Source organism: Trachinotus anak, unplaced genomic scaffold (assembly GCF_046630095.1).
Source record: "Trachinotus anak isolate AG129_WGS33_773 ecotype Australia unplaced genomic scaffold, CSIRO_AGI_Tana_v1 ptg000011l, whole genome shotgun sequence".
Classification (NCBI taxonomy): Eukaryota; Metazoa; Chordata; class Actinopteri; order Carangiformes; family Carangidae; genus Trachinotus; species Trachinotus anak.
Window position 1 is genome coordinate 25,878,012 of NW_027273862.1, and position 17,847 is coordinate 25,895,858.

The 17,847-nt window shown below is 38.3% G+C and overlaps 1 long non-coding RNA gene across 1 annotated transcript in view; it reads right to left on the reverse strand.

Moving 5' to 3' along the window:
* LOC139628032 (uncharacterized) overlaps positions 1 to 17,644 on the reverse strand; it is a 48,715-nt gene extending 31,071 nt beyond the window's left edge. The window contains exons 1-2 of the long non-coding RNA XR_011692660.1: positions 17,306 to 17,644; positions 16,540 to 16,615 (exon numbers count right to left, since the gene is read on the reverse strand). This is a non-coding gene — a long non-coding RNA (uncharacterized lncRNA). The remainder of the gene's footprint in view (positions 1 to 16,539; positions 16,616 to 17,305) is intronic.
* Between the last annotated feature and the right edge of the window lie 203 nt (positions 17,645 to 17,847).

The window sequence follows — 17,847 nt, forward strand, 5'->3', positions numbered from 1 at the left end:
GGTTAAACTTTCCAACAAAATTGTAAAAAATACTATGAAAGTTGAGAAAAACAATGTTTGCGGAACATTTCTAACATACAAAATCAACATACAAAATCAAAGATGTAAAAGTAAAATGCTGTGTTGTATTTACCTCAGAAGTCCAGTGTTCAAACTGTGCTCCAGTAAAACCAAGATGGACACCTCCAGGAAAACTTGCTCTTGCTAGCAACACCAGTTGATAACAAGGCATTACACAGTATTTTGCACATACGAACACCATAGCAACATGTCCACAGATAGAAGTTGGATAGTACTGTGTACAATAAGACACAAATAAGACAGAAGTGCTAATAAACAGTATAGTGCTAAACCTTTCGCCACTGTTGACGGACAAAACAGCCATGTTGGATTCTAAGGTTGGTGCTGGTGAGGATCTTCCAATTTCCTGAGTTTCCTCTGGGAATTCAGAAATTCCCACTTCCTAGTTCAAATGGATCCTCTCAGTAGAACACTGTGGCTCAATATGCAGTTGTTTCTAAACACTCTTAATTATATTCTCCACTTAAATTTATTTTTACTTATTCTCATCTAAGTACCTGCTCAAAACGGAATTTATATTTTATTATTATAGATAATGTAATCTGGGACTGTGCCATATATGGATGCAGTATAATGTAGCTCTGGCTACCCTCCAATTTTCAGCCAAATGTGAGTCCTTTAACACCGGTGAAACCATTCTTTGCTGGTGGATGAAACAAAAGCAATGCCCAAACTGCAAATTATTCATTTTCAGGAAAACTGAATATTTTAAAGTATATTTTTTAGCTTCAGGTTTTACCTCAGCTACGTGTTTGGTTAAAAGCTAAGAATTCCCCATGCACAATCCACTGGATAAGAAACCAGAGAATAAACATTTTGATTGGATAGAAGCAGAATGTGTGTGGGTGTTTGAGGACTAATCTGTTATGACATGGGGATGGTTGTCTCCTTTCACACTTCTCTCTGGTTAAAGCGTATTATTTTGTCATGGGAGTAACATTTGATTGATTGATGCACCATGTTTTTGTTGATGACATGTCTGTCTATTTACTAACATGATGCTGGTCATACAGACATGACCACAGTACTACTTACGGCACCTCAGAGTCCACTGCTGTCTTTGTTTCTTTATCTCAGTTCATTCATACACTTCTCATTAACTGACTGTTCTCAATGCACAGACAAAGAAAGTGACAATTATTTGTAGCCATTCATTATCCAAAAGGGAAGCTGCCCACCATTTATTCATCTTTAAACAAATCTTTGAGGTTTTTTTTTTTATTAAACAATCAGACTTTACCTTTACTTAAACTTCAAACCCATCCGTGTGCTGCTACAAATAATGTGTCATAAAATTGCTACAATTTCAAGTGACAATGTAAGGTTAATATTGTTTCTGTGGTCAGAGCAAGACACTAACATGAACTGCCAGGTCATACACACCACAGCAACACTGCTGCTGTCTTTAGCTAGGCATTTGAAGCCAAATAAAAATAAAATAAGACAAAATAAAATAAAATGCTAGTTTGGAAAAAACTCTGGCCAAAAAAAAAAAAAATGGACATAACAGGATTTGGAAAATGTATCAAAAATGTAATGAATTAATTTTCAAGTTATTGTACGCAGTGAGTATTTAATGCTACAAAGCACACACACAATGGCAAAACCTGCCTTCTGTTTAGCATTTTTAACATCATACATCTTATGTGAAAGTGCTCTTTCACAAAAGTGTCTTTTGGGAGTTGACAGTTAAACATTTTGGTCTTTTCTGATTGTACTTAATGGCACCAATAATTACAGTGCATTTTGCATACTTACAGTAATTATTCCTCCTGCTCACACTGTCCAGTAAGCACAGTGCATTCAGAAAGTATTCAGACCCATTCACTTTTTTCATGTTTTGTTATGTTGCAACCGTATGTTTTGTTTAAATTCATTTTTTACTCATCAATCTACACTGGATATCCTTTAATGCCAATGCAAAAGCAGTATTTTATAAATTTTTGCAAAAGAAGTTTGGTACTATCAGGGCTCTCCCTGAACTTGGTAACCCAGCCAAACTCAGCAACTGGGGAGAAGGTCTTGGTGAGAGAGGTGACCAAGGACCCAATGGTCACTCTGGCTGAACTCCAGAGATCCTGTGTGGGGATGGGAGAAACCTACAGAAGGATATCCATCACCCCAGCACTCAATCAGTCTGTACTTTATGGCTGTGGAGTTGCCAGTGGCAAGACAGAAGCCTCTCCTCAGTCAAAGGCACATGAAAGCATCTGGGAGTTTGAAAAAAGGCAATTTAAGGACTCTCACACTGTCAGAAACAGGTCTGATGAAACCAAGATTAAACTGTTTGGCCTCAATTGTAAGTGTAATATTAGGAGGAAACCAGGAACTGCTCATTACCTGCCCATTACCATCCCAACAGTGAAGCTTGGTGGTGGCAGTATCATGCTGTGGGGGTGTTTTTTTAGCAGCAGCTACAGGGGGACTGGTCAGGGTTGAGGAAAACAAAGTACAGAGGCATCCATAACAAAAGTCTGGCCCACAAAAACCAACACTCAGGACCCCAAGCTGACCCAAAAATTCACCAATGATCCTAAGCACACAGCCCAGACAGCATAGGAGTGGCTTAGGGACAACTCTGAATGTCCTTGAGTGGCCCAGCGTGAGCCCTGAGATGAACCCAATCAAACATCTCTGGAGAAACCCGGAAATTATGGTCTCCATCCAACCTCAGAGAGAGGATCTGCAGAGAGGAACGACAGAAAAGCCCAAAATCCAGGTGTGCATGTACAGTACAAACTGCATATCATTAAAATTTGCTTGAACTTGATTTTTTTTTTTTTAAAGTGACATGTATCGATTACAGCAAGCAAAATCTGTTTTTTGTATGTTCATATGCACAACTGACTGACCTGAAAAATTGTGAACCTATCCTTTAAAAGCAGAATCTGTATTCCATGACAGAGCAGCAAACTAATGCTAAAATTTCAAGTGTGCAATGCAAATAGCTTCAATTTATTTTTATCCTAGAAATTAGCTATAACTGTGGTTCTTCAACAACAAACCAGATTTTTTTTTTTCTGTGCTTTGAAATTCCTTCCTGCGTGAGTCCTTCAGAGAATATTTTCAGCTAATTCTGCAGCGAGATGAGCAGGCTAAGACTGACGGCTTCTGTCTATGTGACCATACTCCCAGAGTGACAGTGATGGAATTCATTAATCATTAGCAGCCTGCAGGCATCTGACCCACACCCAATATGCCTGCTGTGAAGCCTGTTAAACTCAGCCAGTCAGCTAGCGCCTTAACACATGGATACCACGATTATTGGGTTATTCAAATATAGATCTGCAAAAAGGAATAAAATGGTGTTATTGGGTTTTCAGGTTTGCTCATCTCCAACACTTCTCTTTCTCTCCATCAGACGCACCTTTGCTGTTTCCATGTGACATCCTTCACTTCCCCTTGGCACATGGTAATATGCAGCACAATTCGTAATGTGAGTGGCCAATTTCAGAGCAGCAGAGCGGGGTCCAAGAGGGAGCAAAGGATTTAAAATGGAACTAACTTGCCCTCAAGCAGGCCTCAAAATTGAGAATGATAAGAAATGATAAAATTTACACATAAAAGTGAAAAATAATGCATTTCAAATCAGTTATTTTTATACAAGTGTGCACATCCTTTGAATGTGGCTTCTTTGTTCACAAAACAAATGATTTTCTGCTGTGTCCTCTGTAAAGGAAACATTAAGTGACAACAATGTATTCTGGGTAAGATGCACCCCTGTTTTTTGCTGTCATGATGTTGTACCTAACAGCATTTAAGATGGTAGTGAGGTTTCCCAAGTGGAATCCTGGATGCAACACAATGGCAGTATTTAAAAATCACTATTGCAGTACTGTGATTGTTGTCGAATGACTATAACAGCACAGCAGAGGTATGATAGGGTTGCTGATCAATACTGAAGTTGCTTCACTAGGAATATCTGGTGCTGCGGAAAAATCACTTCTGCTTTAGTCCACTGAGAGTTCATTACAAACAAATGTATATCTAGATTTGATCTGATAGTCGTTCAATAATCATGAGCGTTATAAGTAGTTAATAAATGTAAATAAATATTTCATAATGTAAATATTTAAAAAGGTCACAATTGAGCTGGAGCATCTCTGTAGCCTGAGTCTGCATTTAACCTAGGCTACATTTGTTGAAACTACAACTGCAACAAAATCATAAATTCCACACAGGAAGGATCAAAGCAGAGACATGAGCCTAAAAAGTTCATGCTGGGACGATATGATTTAGTTAGGCACCAACACTGTTTGAAATTTTTGATACTCATGCAGATTCAAGGCCTGAGTTTCAACACTGATGCAAAAAGTATTTTTTTAGTTTGAGATTAGTTTGAGAGATATGAATGTGCTTTTCTCATCCCAAAAAAAAAAAAAGAAAAAAAAAAGGGGAAGAAAAACTCAAGTGTCAAGAGTTTAAACACAAGCAGCTGCATGTGAACATTGACTTAAAAAAACTGTCTAAACTTGGGAGACATTCAGCGCCAGCTTTCAGTACTCAACAGATTTTGATGCTTGGCAATGCAGACAGGAGCAAAAAAAGTAGTGACTTTCAATACTGAGCCTTATATGTAGACCTTCATCACATTTCATACATTAAATAAGTACAATCTACCACATATCCTGTATCAGCCCAGTCTCCTAGAAATTAGGTACATATACAACTAACCAGGTAGTATTTTTAACTAGGTAATACAGATGTAGTATTTTGGTAGTTGGTACGAATACCACTGAAAATCCAATATTGTCGATACCAAATATCACAGCAAAAAAACTGAAAACAATAGAGGCTGCTGTACACACAGTGTGTTAACACACATGCACGTGTATGCATGTACACCTCCATACAGTTAGTCAATTTAAACCACTACTTGCACACTCACAAGGTGACAGACCAATGGTGTGAAAATATTCATTTGAAAAGGCAATGTTATATTTTGACAGACTGAACAGTGATGACTGTAGCCTGTTGCCTATTGGGGGGGCATCCAGCTCACGTTATGAACTGTCGCTCTGGTAGCCTAAACAAGATGTTAGCTTTCGTGACCATTGTGCATGGAACATTCTTGCTGCCAGCTGCAGCAATTCACAAAACAGTAACATTTCAGGACATGAATGTTCTGGGATTTGTTATTAAAAAAAAAAAAAAAAAAAAAAATGAATATCACAACAGTCATTCCTCTTAATGTAGCAATAGTTTTGATAATCTCCACTTTGACACACCAGAGCAAGTAAACGGACATACTACATTTTGGGTTTTCCCCTTTTCCCCAGTCTACTCAATATACCCTGTATTTTTTTGAGCGCCCTCACCTAGTGGTGATTAGAGGAACTGCATCTAATGGCACGTTCACTGTGCCACATTTCTTCTCGTTCAGCTATGGCTTTGGTAAGTGGCATTTCATGTAGCTGTTGTCCATCTCATACAGTGTTTTACATTAGTAAACACATGTTAAATTAAATTCTACCAGGTTTTTTTTTTTTTCCATTGAAACACTCTTCATGTCAGACTGCCAGCCAGTGTTTTCAAGGTTTGGGTTAAGTGCTCTTTTTTTTTTTTTTTTCAAACATCTCTCCACCAACACACAAAGCAGGAACTACCCCACATGGTGCTGAATTCACAGGGAAATGAGTTTGCATAGCGAGTTACTTGCCCTGGATCAAGATTTGCAGTAAGATAGGATGCATCAAGAATAGAAGCCCCACAGATTTTCTTCAGATGTGTCAGAGTTCAAGAACAGATGGTTTTGAATATGGAATCACCTTGACATTACAGCAACAACTGATCCTTCTCTAAATGAAACAACCTCTGCAACAGACCAATACGCTGTTATAAAAAAAAAAAAATAAAAAAAAAAAAATCCTGCTTTTAAATAGGGCAAGACTACATTAGAAAGTTATTTGCAACCTCTGACTATAAATCCCTGGGTATTTTATTAGGGGTTTGGCATGAGGCAGTAGGCTAATTAACCAAATTCATTGAATTAATGGTCTATCCCTAACCTCCAGATTTTTAGATGGTGCCTGGCTGCTTTAGAAAGCTGTAACTGCCAGCAAGAAATACCGCTGAGAGCAAAGGCTCAGCATGATAAATCTGCTCTCATGCTTCTAAATTTTCACTTGCAGACAATGTATGCAAAGGGTTTATTCAGCACTATAACCATTATAACTTCAACAAGAATCTGTAGTATAGAAATTAATAATGACTGACAGACTTTTTCTGAATAACAACTCGGGTTCCTATTTCAGTTTCTATTTTCATGGAAATAGACCCTGTGTGTATTGTTAGCACCTAGGGTACAAGATGAAAGAGTACTCCTCTCCAAACAATTTTCTCTTAATACAAACATGCGTGTGATCAGCAGACTTGACTGTTGTTTGGCAAAGATATAACATCCTGAAAGCTTTCATGAAAAATAGCCAACTTTGTAATCTCAGAAGTTTTTCCTCAAAGCATCTGCCCTCAGAATACTTTCCTAATCACATATGGTCTCTTTACAGTCAGCCCTGACAGTGCAGATGTTTGTCTTTTGTTTTTTGTTATATATCCAGGGACTATGGCATGTCATACCATTACAAATGACACATTGTGGTGCTGCAGAGCTGCCCCGGCCTACAAATCATATTCTCCAGATGTAAGGGAGCATGCTTATTGGGTCCAGACCGCAGCAAAAAACATCACTTTTATTTTTTTTTTCTTTGAAAATGAAATGTGAAAATTACCATTGCCTCTAAAATCGTGACTCATAACACAATCACATGACTGGGTTTCACACTTGGTAATTATTCCTGAAAGCACATTCCTACATTCCTACAACCTTTAAATTCTACTCATCAGTATAATTGTTCAAGTCTGGGATTGACACAGCTTTAACAAAAAAATAAATGCAACTGAAAAACATGGTCACACAACCAAACCATTAAGCCTTTGATCAAATTCACAGTTTTCCACTAAAATCACTTCTTGTGACAACTGTAAACATGCTAGAAATGTCCTCCTAAATCAGGTGAACTGTGAGCTTAATCCACAGAGTCCTTGGGCCTCAGCAATTAGAAAGGTGTGTGAAGAAGACAGATGTTAGATAACACCCAGAAGGGAGCTGTAAGCCAGACAAGCATCCCAATCCCTACTAATTGAGGCTCAGTAGGTTGGTCCCTTCCTGGGGGGGGGGGTATTTTTTTGCCTCTGTTTGATGTGAAATGTTGGGAGAGAGAGAAGGTTTGATGCAGAACAAAGGTCCCCAGCCAGAATCAAACCAGGGATGTTGCTGTTGAAGAGTGCTATGAATAAACAAATAGACTTGCCTTGCCCTAAACCATTCAAATATAGCTGCAACATTTACTGTTCTTTAACAGTTGTTTAACTGCTGTAAATCTACAGGGCAGTGCAAACAAGTTGTGAAGCCAACACTGACACATCACCTTTTTAAGTTGATATGGCAAATTGTTAGCAATCAGTTGTTTATTTACACAACAAGTACTTATCTCGCAAAATTAGCATTCATTTTCAGTCATGTTTTATCCACCTGATGAATCTAAGTCCGATAGTCACTGTCTTGTAGCTCTGTTTTTGGTCCCTACCAACTCCTGAGTGAAGTATCTGGCTCTTAAGATGCTAAATCCTACAGTATGTTCACCATCTAGTTGCTAATGTGTCTGTTTGTTGTTGGGTGCTGTGCAGGTAGTTGACTTTTTATAGCATTATCAGCTGCCTGCTAAAACACTGCTATTAGAGTTGTAAGTGTGTAGCAGGGGAATGACGGTGCAGGCTCCATAAAGCTGTAGGGAGCTTTAGACTGGAGTGATAATTCTCCGTTGGTGCATTGTTAATGTATGTATGTATGTATATATATATATATATATATATATATATATATATATATATATATATATATATATATATATATATATATATATATATATATATATATATATATATATATATATATATATATATATATATATATATAAAAATATAAATAAATCAATCTTCTTTCTGAGAGAGAGTTCTGGCCAAGAAGATGCATCAGATAAAAGTCTAAACAGTGGCATGGCTGTGCATCTTGTGATGAATGTTTGAGCTAAGGAGCATATGTAAGGTGACATGCATGAGGTCACTGAATATATTTAAAATGACTACTGAATAAAGTGCTCATTATGTCGTTTCTCGAATGACCAGAATGATGAAAGCTCTTGGCCAGAGTGCGGTGAAGAATATACATTAAAGGAGCTGTGCCATTTCCATGACATTTTATCATTAAACAGTGTCATAATAGTAAAAAGCTTAAGCAAGGGGTGCCCTACCTCTGCTGAGTACCTCACTGCTCATCATTACTGATACTTAAGGTCCATCTCATTGGGAAATCAAATATTTTACCAGGCAGGGCACTGTTAATGTTCTGACTGTATGATAATGCATTTGTAATAATTACATCTAATGAGTAATAATCAGCTTCTCTGCTTTCACACCCACTTAGGGAATAATATTTAATGCATTAGGTGAACTTTTGTTCAAGGCTACAATTAAGGCACAAAATATTAAAATGAATTTGTTAACTGAATGAAGCTATGCTCCTCTAAGAATCCAAGTGCACTAACTACCTGATAAAAAAAAAGATCTCAGGACAGAAATGTTTTCACTTTCATAACATGATATTGCGTCTATGTTGGTGCTTCGATGTAAAGCTGCAACAATTAGAGGATTATTTCTTTAATTGAGCCACAGTAAATTGATCAGCAGCTCCTTTAATCATTGATTAATCATTTAAGTAATCTTTTAAGCAAAATGCCAAAAAGATTACATGTTCCAGCTTCTCAGTTGTTGATTTTGCTGCTTTGTGTTACACGATAGTAAACTGAATATCTCTGGGCTTTGGATTCTTAGTTACCTTTGACTTTAAGAAACTGTGATGGCTACTTTTCATTATTTCTGTTACATTATAACTTCTTTTTAATTAAATAATATACAATTATTTGACATTTGTAGACAAAGCAAGTAATAGTGACAATAAGACAGAAGATTAAGCCCGGACTGTAGCTCTGCTTAGATGCTATCTGCTATTGCTCGCCGCTGAGCCCAGATGTCCCCTAGCTGTGTGCTGATGGTTTAAACAGTGGCCCTGTTTCTGCTCAGAGTGCTGCTGCAGTCTCTCAAAAAATGTCACATACATGTCAGGTTCACCTTTAAGGACAAAGTCTCCAATTATCTGGAGCTCTGAAACCCTTACTGCCTTCACCAAATGTGAAGAGGCAGATATAAGTCCTTTGAGATCTCGCGCGCGCGCGCACACACACACACACACACACACACACACACACACACACACACACACACACACACACACACACCTACCTTTCTCCTTTGTAGCAATCAAGAGATGCATATGAGTTGTGGCGTCTTGATTACCTTATTACTAATTCTCAGCACCTACAGGTAGTTGGTGCTGAATCTAAAATATAAAATGCAGACGTGACGTGTAATTAACTATGAATTTGTTGTCATTTTGGTGCCTGGTGTAGGCTGTGGGTATGAGCCCCTGAAACTTCAGCCTCTTGGGATTTTCTTACAATGAAGAGTTCTAGTTTTTCCCAGGGAACAGGACAAAACAAAAAACATGTTAGTGGGCAGCTCTCTGAGCAAAAACTACTTGCTGATGACAGAGACATCAGAAAAGGATGGCCAGACTATTTCAAGCTGGACACACAAATGCCACAAGTACACAAACAACAACAACAACAACAACAGTGCACACAGGAGGGCATCTGTGAAAGCACAATGCCTGAAACCATGAGGCAGAGCAGAGGGGCACAGTCTGTTCCACACCTGACAGCCAAGAGCATGAGGATGATGCTACAATGAGCAAGTGATTGCAAAACCCAGATAAATAAAGAGCAGAAAAAGTGAACAGCATCAGTCATGGATACACTCTACCTAGCATCAAATTTCTAGGCTGTGATAAAATGGAGCTCTGAGTTATTTAATGGCAAACCAATAAACACCACTTGAACAACATCCGAGTTGTTGCTACACACCAGTTACACTCTTTGATGGCCACACTGTACCCTTTTCAACTGACATTTTCAGCAGGATAATATAGTGTCACAAAGCAGCCATCATATCAAGATGATTTGATGAAGTTAAATGACAGAGGCTTCACTTCATTAAAACGCCCTGCACAGTCACCAGATCTCAACACAACAAAGCAAGCTTACTCGCCTAAAGGTTTGTGAATATTGTTGCAGCATGAATATCTGGCAACAAATGTGCAAGATCTCCATGATGCTGACAAGTCAGCAGGGTCCACAATTTCCTGTGTTGAATCTGCCCCTGAATTCAGGCTGTCCTCGGAGGCAATATCCTACCCAGTCCCCGACAAGTGTACCCAATCAAGAAGTGACAGAATGTCTGCTGAAGTGCTTGAGACAAAAAAAAAAAAAAAAAAAAAAAAAAGCAGAAATCTCCTCTATAGATGAGTAGTAATTGGTCATAGATGTTTCAGAGAGTACTGCTAGATTTGAGACATTTTCGTTAATTAACTTTTAGAGACTTAAAACACAGTGAAAATTAAGACACAAGAAAAATAATGAAAGAGGAGAGCAAGAAGTAATTTAAAAGAAGAATTCACAAGCAAAGAAAATGGCCATAAACTCAGTGGTTTTACATTAAACTTGTGTTTATCAGGGAGAAGTAAATGAGGAGAAGAGATCTACATTACGTTATTGCTTTCCTCTGGAGAGAATATCCTAAACAGTATATTGTATTCAAACCAGGGCTGTCATAATATCAGATTTTCATTTCACAGCTATCGTGGCCAAAAGAATTCACAATTATTGCAATATCTATAGAAAATATTTTTAAAAAGGAACGATGCTATCAGTTGAATCTATCTGAACTTTGTTTATTGTGTGTTTTGTCTCCTTTTTGGCAAATTAATTATGAGTGTAGGCAAATGGAGACAGAATCTGTGACCACAACTGTACAAAAGTTTAGAAAAAGTTACACTTAATGATAGTGGCAAGGCAACCAGATAAAATGATAATGAAGAGATCCACAAGGTATCTGCCGTCAAAATATTCCCATGTGCATTTTTAACAAGATATCAATATTTCATTTATTAAATGTCCCAGTTATCATCAATACAGGTATATGCAACACCCCTAATTTAAAACTGACAAAGAAATTTAAATTTGTATTATTCATATAAAGTTTCTGCTCTAATGGGTCAGTCAAGTGAAAAAAATTTGAAACAAATTATTGGTAATTATAATTCATTCAAGAGCCCCAGTAAGCACCACTCCTAAACAGTGCACTGTTGCAGCAATTTCCCTTTGGGATAATAATTATTAATATCAATAGCAATAAAGTACTCTATCCATCTATGTATTATAAATTATAACCTTCATGAAGGTAAGATTTATTGCAGGGGTGTTAAACACCATCATTTTAAGATAGATAGACCTAAAAGCTGCCAATTATTGTACATCTACTGCCTGACAGTTTTTAATACAAACATGTCAACAGTTAGAGCTGTAGACAACAAGACAGTGTAATTGTCAGTTTTCAAGAGTTGATGTGTGACTGTTGCCACCTGGCCCTCCACCCCATTAGCACTGTTTTGAGATACATAAGATTCATTTTGCACATTCAGTCTATCAAATTTGGTGTCATTGTGACTTTTCCTTTAATGCCACTGTCTAGCTGAGACATCTTCAAAGATGACTGTATGATTCACCATGTGCTTGGTCAATTGACGACATTTCCTTTGCACATTCAAAATTAGGTTTGGTGACCCCATGACCTTTGCTCTAGTGCTACCATCAGGTCACAATGCCTCCTCCATACAGCCCTGAGTATCACCTCTGTTTTTTCCACACTTATTAGCTGTGCTGTGAAGAGGAGCTACACAGAAACAACTATACACACACACACACAACAGCCTTAATGAATTTGTCCTGTTTCTGCTGAGACAAAAGAGAATTCACTCCCAGGAAAAATGCTGATCAGCCACTGTGTAAGCCCATGTCATCAACTTGAAATCTAAGCATTGCTCTTTTCATCACAGTATAACAGTAGATCATAATCTGTCAGATGGAGCTGAGCTGCAGTGCAAGATGTCACACTTGACTGCACAACATGCAGATGAGTTTTACACACATACAGGAGACGGGAACAGAGAGACGATGATGTAGGCCCATGGTAACAATCAATATTTTACTATTAATATGGCATCATTTCTACAAGCTGTACTTACACACTGCTGGTTCTTCCAGGATCTTCAGTCTAATAAGCTTACAGAATAGCTGCTAATTTATACAATACACACAGTATTGAAGCATGTAGATATAATTGAAACATCTTAGTCTGCTGTCATTTCACCATCAGTCGATGCTGCATCCAGTTGATGGATATCTGTATCAACAGTCTTATGTGCATCCTTTCAAAGTGATTTTAACACAGCACTTCACTTTAGAGCTGCAACTAACAATTATTTTAGTGACATTCTCATATCCTGTTTTGTCCAATAAATATTAAATGTACTAACACACTAGACAAACAAAAGTGGCAAATCTTCACGACTAAAAAGTTAGAACTAGGGTATGATTGGCACTTTTGCTTTAAAAAAAACTACTTCAATGATTACTCAGTTATCAAAACAGTTGTTGTTTTCTATTGGCTGACTAAATCAATTTACCAACTAATTCTATCAGCTTCTTTTCGAGTTTTTGTTGGATTCTCAAATATCTCAGTTGTTGCAAAATATTACTAAAACAACCAAAGAATCTGCTGGTGGGTTAATATAATTCCACCTGCTACAACACAAGTCATCTTGTTTTAAAAATCATTTTCCCATCAGTCTCAAGCTGCTGACCTAAATTTCTATTAAATTACTGAAACAAACAGCACAGCGCAGAAGTGAAATTACTTTACACACTTTAATATGAGGATAATATGAGTCTACACAAAGTCATTTTCATAAAAATATTTTACACTAATTCTTTCATATAAAAATAATAATGTAGACTAGGTATCACCTCCATGGTTCAATTACAATTTAATTTACAGTCTCCCTGTAACAGCACTCTGCACTCAGGAAGCACAACAGTGTTACAGTGATTTCTTGATTTTCAGCTGAAAATATGGCGACTTGGCAGCATGAGCTCAGCCTCCTGAAAATAAAGCAGGCTGTGCTGTATTTCAAGCCACATTATGCTTCTGCCTGGCTGTCAGGCTGGGGGGGGGGGTGTCTTTGGTTACTTCGGTCCTGTCCCTGTCCCTGTCAGAGTTTTCATCTCATATGGTATATCATCTTCACATCTCATTTCATGGCACTCGGAAAACTGAAGTCAACTCAGAGGAGCCGGAGAGCAGTCCTCAAGTGTGCAGTGAAATTCTCAAATGTAGGTACAGTCATGACATTGTCACATTGGATTTAGCAGTGGAGGAGCACAACACAGCTGAAGCTTGTCAGATTTGTGTCTGTCGAGAATTAATTGCCATGGTCATTTCTAATGAGAGGCAAGAGATGGAGCTCTTTTGCCAAAAGCATGATTTAATTGAATTTATTCACACTTATATTTATGTGTGTCAGTTATAAAAACTTGGTTATTAAATGCTGTTAGGGAGTGAAAAAAATGCTGATAGCTGAAACTATAATTGTCAACATATAAATGTATTTCCATCCCAGCAAGGCAAGAAAAATATCTAAATTGTATCTTAATTTCTGGGCTTTTGGTCACATGTTACAACAAAACAATTTTATTTACATTTTTATTATATTAAAATGAGTTAAATAAGATATGAATAAAACCTCAGAGCGTTACTACATAATGTATTTACACCCAATAGCAAAGTAGGCTCAATCAATCAATGTGCAATTCACTGACAGTGAGAGGCTATTAAGCCCGACGGACCCGGTTTGCATGAAATTTTGATTACTGCAATTGCTGCAGTGAATAACTGCCATTTGACCAGTTTGTTTCATTGAAACCTCTCAGACACAGATAGCAGGCAAATCAACAGAACATGCTATACATTTACATACATGGCTGCAGGTCACTGTGCAAGGCAGACACTCAGCCAGACAGACATTCAGCCCACTCAAACCAGCTAAAAACAACCAACCCCTCTTTTAGCTGGACTTGGAAAGCTCATTTGTTTATTCATTGATTTATTCTCTTCCGAAGCCCTCATTTCAAGACAAGATATGTCATAATGATCTGACATGGTTGACTAATTCTAAAGAGTTAGAAAAATACTGTTTTTTCAAACCCAAATTTCCAAGAAACAACCATTGCAGCCCTAAGTACCCCATAATTAATTTAACAGGGCCAAATGTGGGCCAGCAAAGGTCTGAGTCACTATTAAGAATTTGGTGCTGGTGAAACCAATAAATCCTTCACCATCATACAAACACTATTTTTAGGAATTATGGCAGCAGTAATTATAAGTGTGAATTCAAAACTATTATCAAATTTTTGATGTATTAATGCTGTTCAACATTTACAGCACCCATTAACCACTGTTCTGAGGAAATGAATGAGTGCATCAGTTCAAACAGACAACTCACAGGACAGACTTGTTGTGTGCAGTCAGAATAAGCAGATTTGATATTTGGCCTATAGCTGGATGCTGGCATGATCCACAAGCAAACACCAAGCTCAGCGCAGAAAAGACCGGGAAGTGACCTCTTCCAGGATGATTATGCCCCCAATCCATAAGGCAAGCAGAGTAGCTAAAAGATTTGAGGAGTACGAAAATGATGTGAATCATTTGCTACAGCCCTAACAGTCAGCGGATCTCAAACCAACTGAACACCAATGGGAAATTTTGGACTGATGTGTTAAGACAGAGCTCGACCTCCGTCCTCAAAACACCAAATGAGGGAATCCCTTTTGAAAGAATGTTGTTCATTCCTCAAGTCTAGAGACATCTCAAATCAATACCAAGGCACACTGAGGTTGTTCTGGTGGCTAAGACACCTTATATTGGTTTTTCTTTTAATTTGTCACCTGTCTGTACAATCTAGTGAAGCAAGATGGATAAATCTAAAGCCTGAAACCCATCTGATATGCAGCAAGAACAGCAGGCTAAAGCACACCAGCTCTACAGCAGATAATTATTCACTTAGCCATATCAAAAAAAAAAAAAAAAAAAAAAAAATTCACAACAACTCACAGCTTAGAGCAGACAGCCTCTTCATATGAAATGTTATGTAGTGTTGATAAGCAGCAGATGACCATCGGTTCAAACAGACAACTCACAGGACAGACTTGTTGTGTGCAGTCAGAATAAGCAGATTTGATATTTGGCCTATAGCTGGATGCTGGCATGATCCACAAGCAAACACCAAGCTCAGCGCAGAAAAGACCGGGAAGTGACCTCTTCCAGGATGATTATGCCCCCAATCCATAAGGCAAGCAGAGTAGCTAAAAGATTTGAGGAGTACGAAAATGATGTGAATCATTTGCTACAGCCCTAACAGTCAGCGGATCTCAAACCAACTGAACACCAATGGGAAATTTTGGACTGATGTGTTAAGACAGAGCTCGACCTCCGTCCTCAAAACACCAAATGAGGGAATCCCTTTTGAAAGAATGTTGTTCATTCCTCAAGTCTAGAGACATCTCAAATCAATACCAAGGCACACTGAGGTTGTTCTGGTGGCTAAGACACCTTATATTGGTTTTTCTTTTAATTTGTCACCTGTCTGTACAATCTAGTGAAGCAAGATGGATAAATCTAAAGCCTGAAACCCATCTGATATGCAGCAAGAACAGCAGGCTAAAGCGCACCAGCTCTACAGCAGATAATTATTCACTTAGCCATATCAAAAAAAAAAAAAAAAAAAAAAAAAATTCACAACAACTCACAGCTTAGAGCAGACAGCCTCTTCATATGAAATGTTATGTAGTGTTGATAAGCAGCAGATGACCATCGGTACATGGATATAAGCTACAGGCTGTCAAAGAGTGCAGCTGAGCGAAGCAACAGTGTGAGAACAGGGGCTCAGCAGTTTAGATGTAATTACGATATGAAGAACAGTAAAGCAAACTGTCACATAAATGAATTGCTTTGAGTTGAAATATTTATCTAATGTGTAGCTGAATATGTGTGTGGAGAAATGTGAATTACTCTCTAGTGTGTGTGAGAAAAGCCAATATTAGAGATATTTCTGTAAATCAGTCCCTGAGGCCAATTTACAATACAATTTAACCTTTTAAAGGGAAACCCAAGCTTGCAGTGAGCCAATTATAAATCCTCCAAAAACAACATAATATAATGACAAACTAAAACATGACTATCCACATTGTACCACAAGAGGAATAAACAAAGGCCAAATCCACAAGAAAATCACAATTAAAACAGCAAGTGGCCCCCATTACTGAACAAACAGCCAATATACAATCACAACATGCAGTATATGAAGGCAAAAAGCAACCACAGCCTACTTACCTTGGTGTAGTGAAGTGAGGACTCCTAACATCTCAGTGCAGAATAAGTCCCTGGGAAACGTCAACGTCGTCCAAAGCTGTAAAAAGCAGGACAGAGAAACTTCACTTCTGACTTGTAATGGTCTTTGAGGCCAAGAAAAAAGAAAACACAAGTCCATCAAGAATAGCTGGGTGCAAGTCCAAAGACGTTATTCCTCTGCACGTCATCCTGAAGCTTCCTGTGCAGCTTCTTTAGGAAGTTCTCCATGAACAACAGGTGTTTCAGCAGGTGTTTGAGCCTCTGATGTCACCACAGGTTTCTGAAGAGTGGTTTTGAAGCTCAGGATGAGCTGCTGCGCCGTCGCCATCTTGGCAATGCCTGACTCCTGCAGTGGGCAATGGGGTGAGGTGCATTCCAGTGTTGCATTTAAGTCTGTAACCCATTAGATAAAGTTTCCCTCCCATTACAACCACAGACATAAGCTATATACGTCTATGATTACAACGGTGTTTCCTATAGCACCCTCCTTAGTGGTTAGAGTCAGGATTAGGTTACATGTGAATGTTGGAAGAAACAAGAGCTGGGGACTTTGACACAACACCATTTAATAGCTGTGGCAAGCACACTCTCCCATTAGCATCCTTAGCACAGCTGGGTGTCCAAGGCTAACCCAAACCTAATTAATTAGCTAGTTAACAGGCTGTGTTAAGTCAGGTATGGTGAGCACGGACAACACCTACCAATAAGTTCACATAAATAAATAACATAAAACTAGAATTTCACTCACCTCACAACACAGGGGCACAGACCTCCTCAGTCAATTCACCGCACTGCAAGCCGTATTATTTCTCCCATATTGTGCATGAAAAATCCTCCAAAAAGGCCACAACACCACAAACATGGAGGAGAAGTCACATTCACATTCAACAGTCCAATTATGTGAGGTGACGCCCAGCAGACAGCTGGCTGCCTGTGACGGCCCCCCCGTCACTCACAGCGGCCCCGTCCTGTGGGGGCCTGGCGCTGAAGACTCCACTCCGCGGGGCTGATATATGTGAGAAATTAGTGGAAATCAGCTGCGCACGATTTATCACTGGTGCAGGCAAAACATAAGCACAGGAAATAGCGTGAGTAGGTTAGCAAGCCTGAATTTCAATGCTGCGTTCAGGACGATAGTAAACTCTGAAACTCTACTCAGAATTCAGAAAACAATATGGATTATATATTAAGAATGTAAATATATCACATACAATAGTATATGACTTGTTAAAAGTAATTAAATAACATTTACATTGTTACTGTCCATGCCAGTAACAATCAATGAAGCCA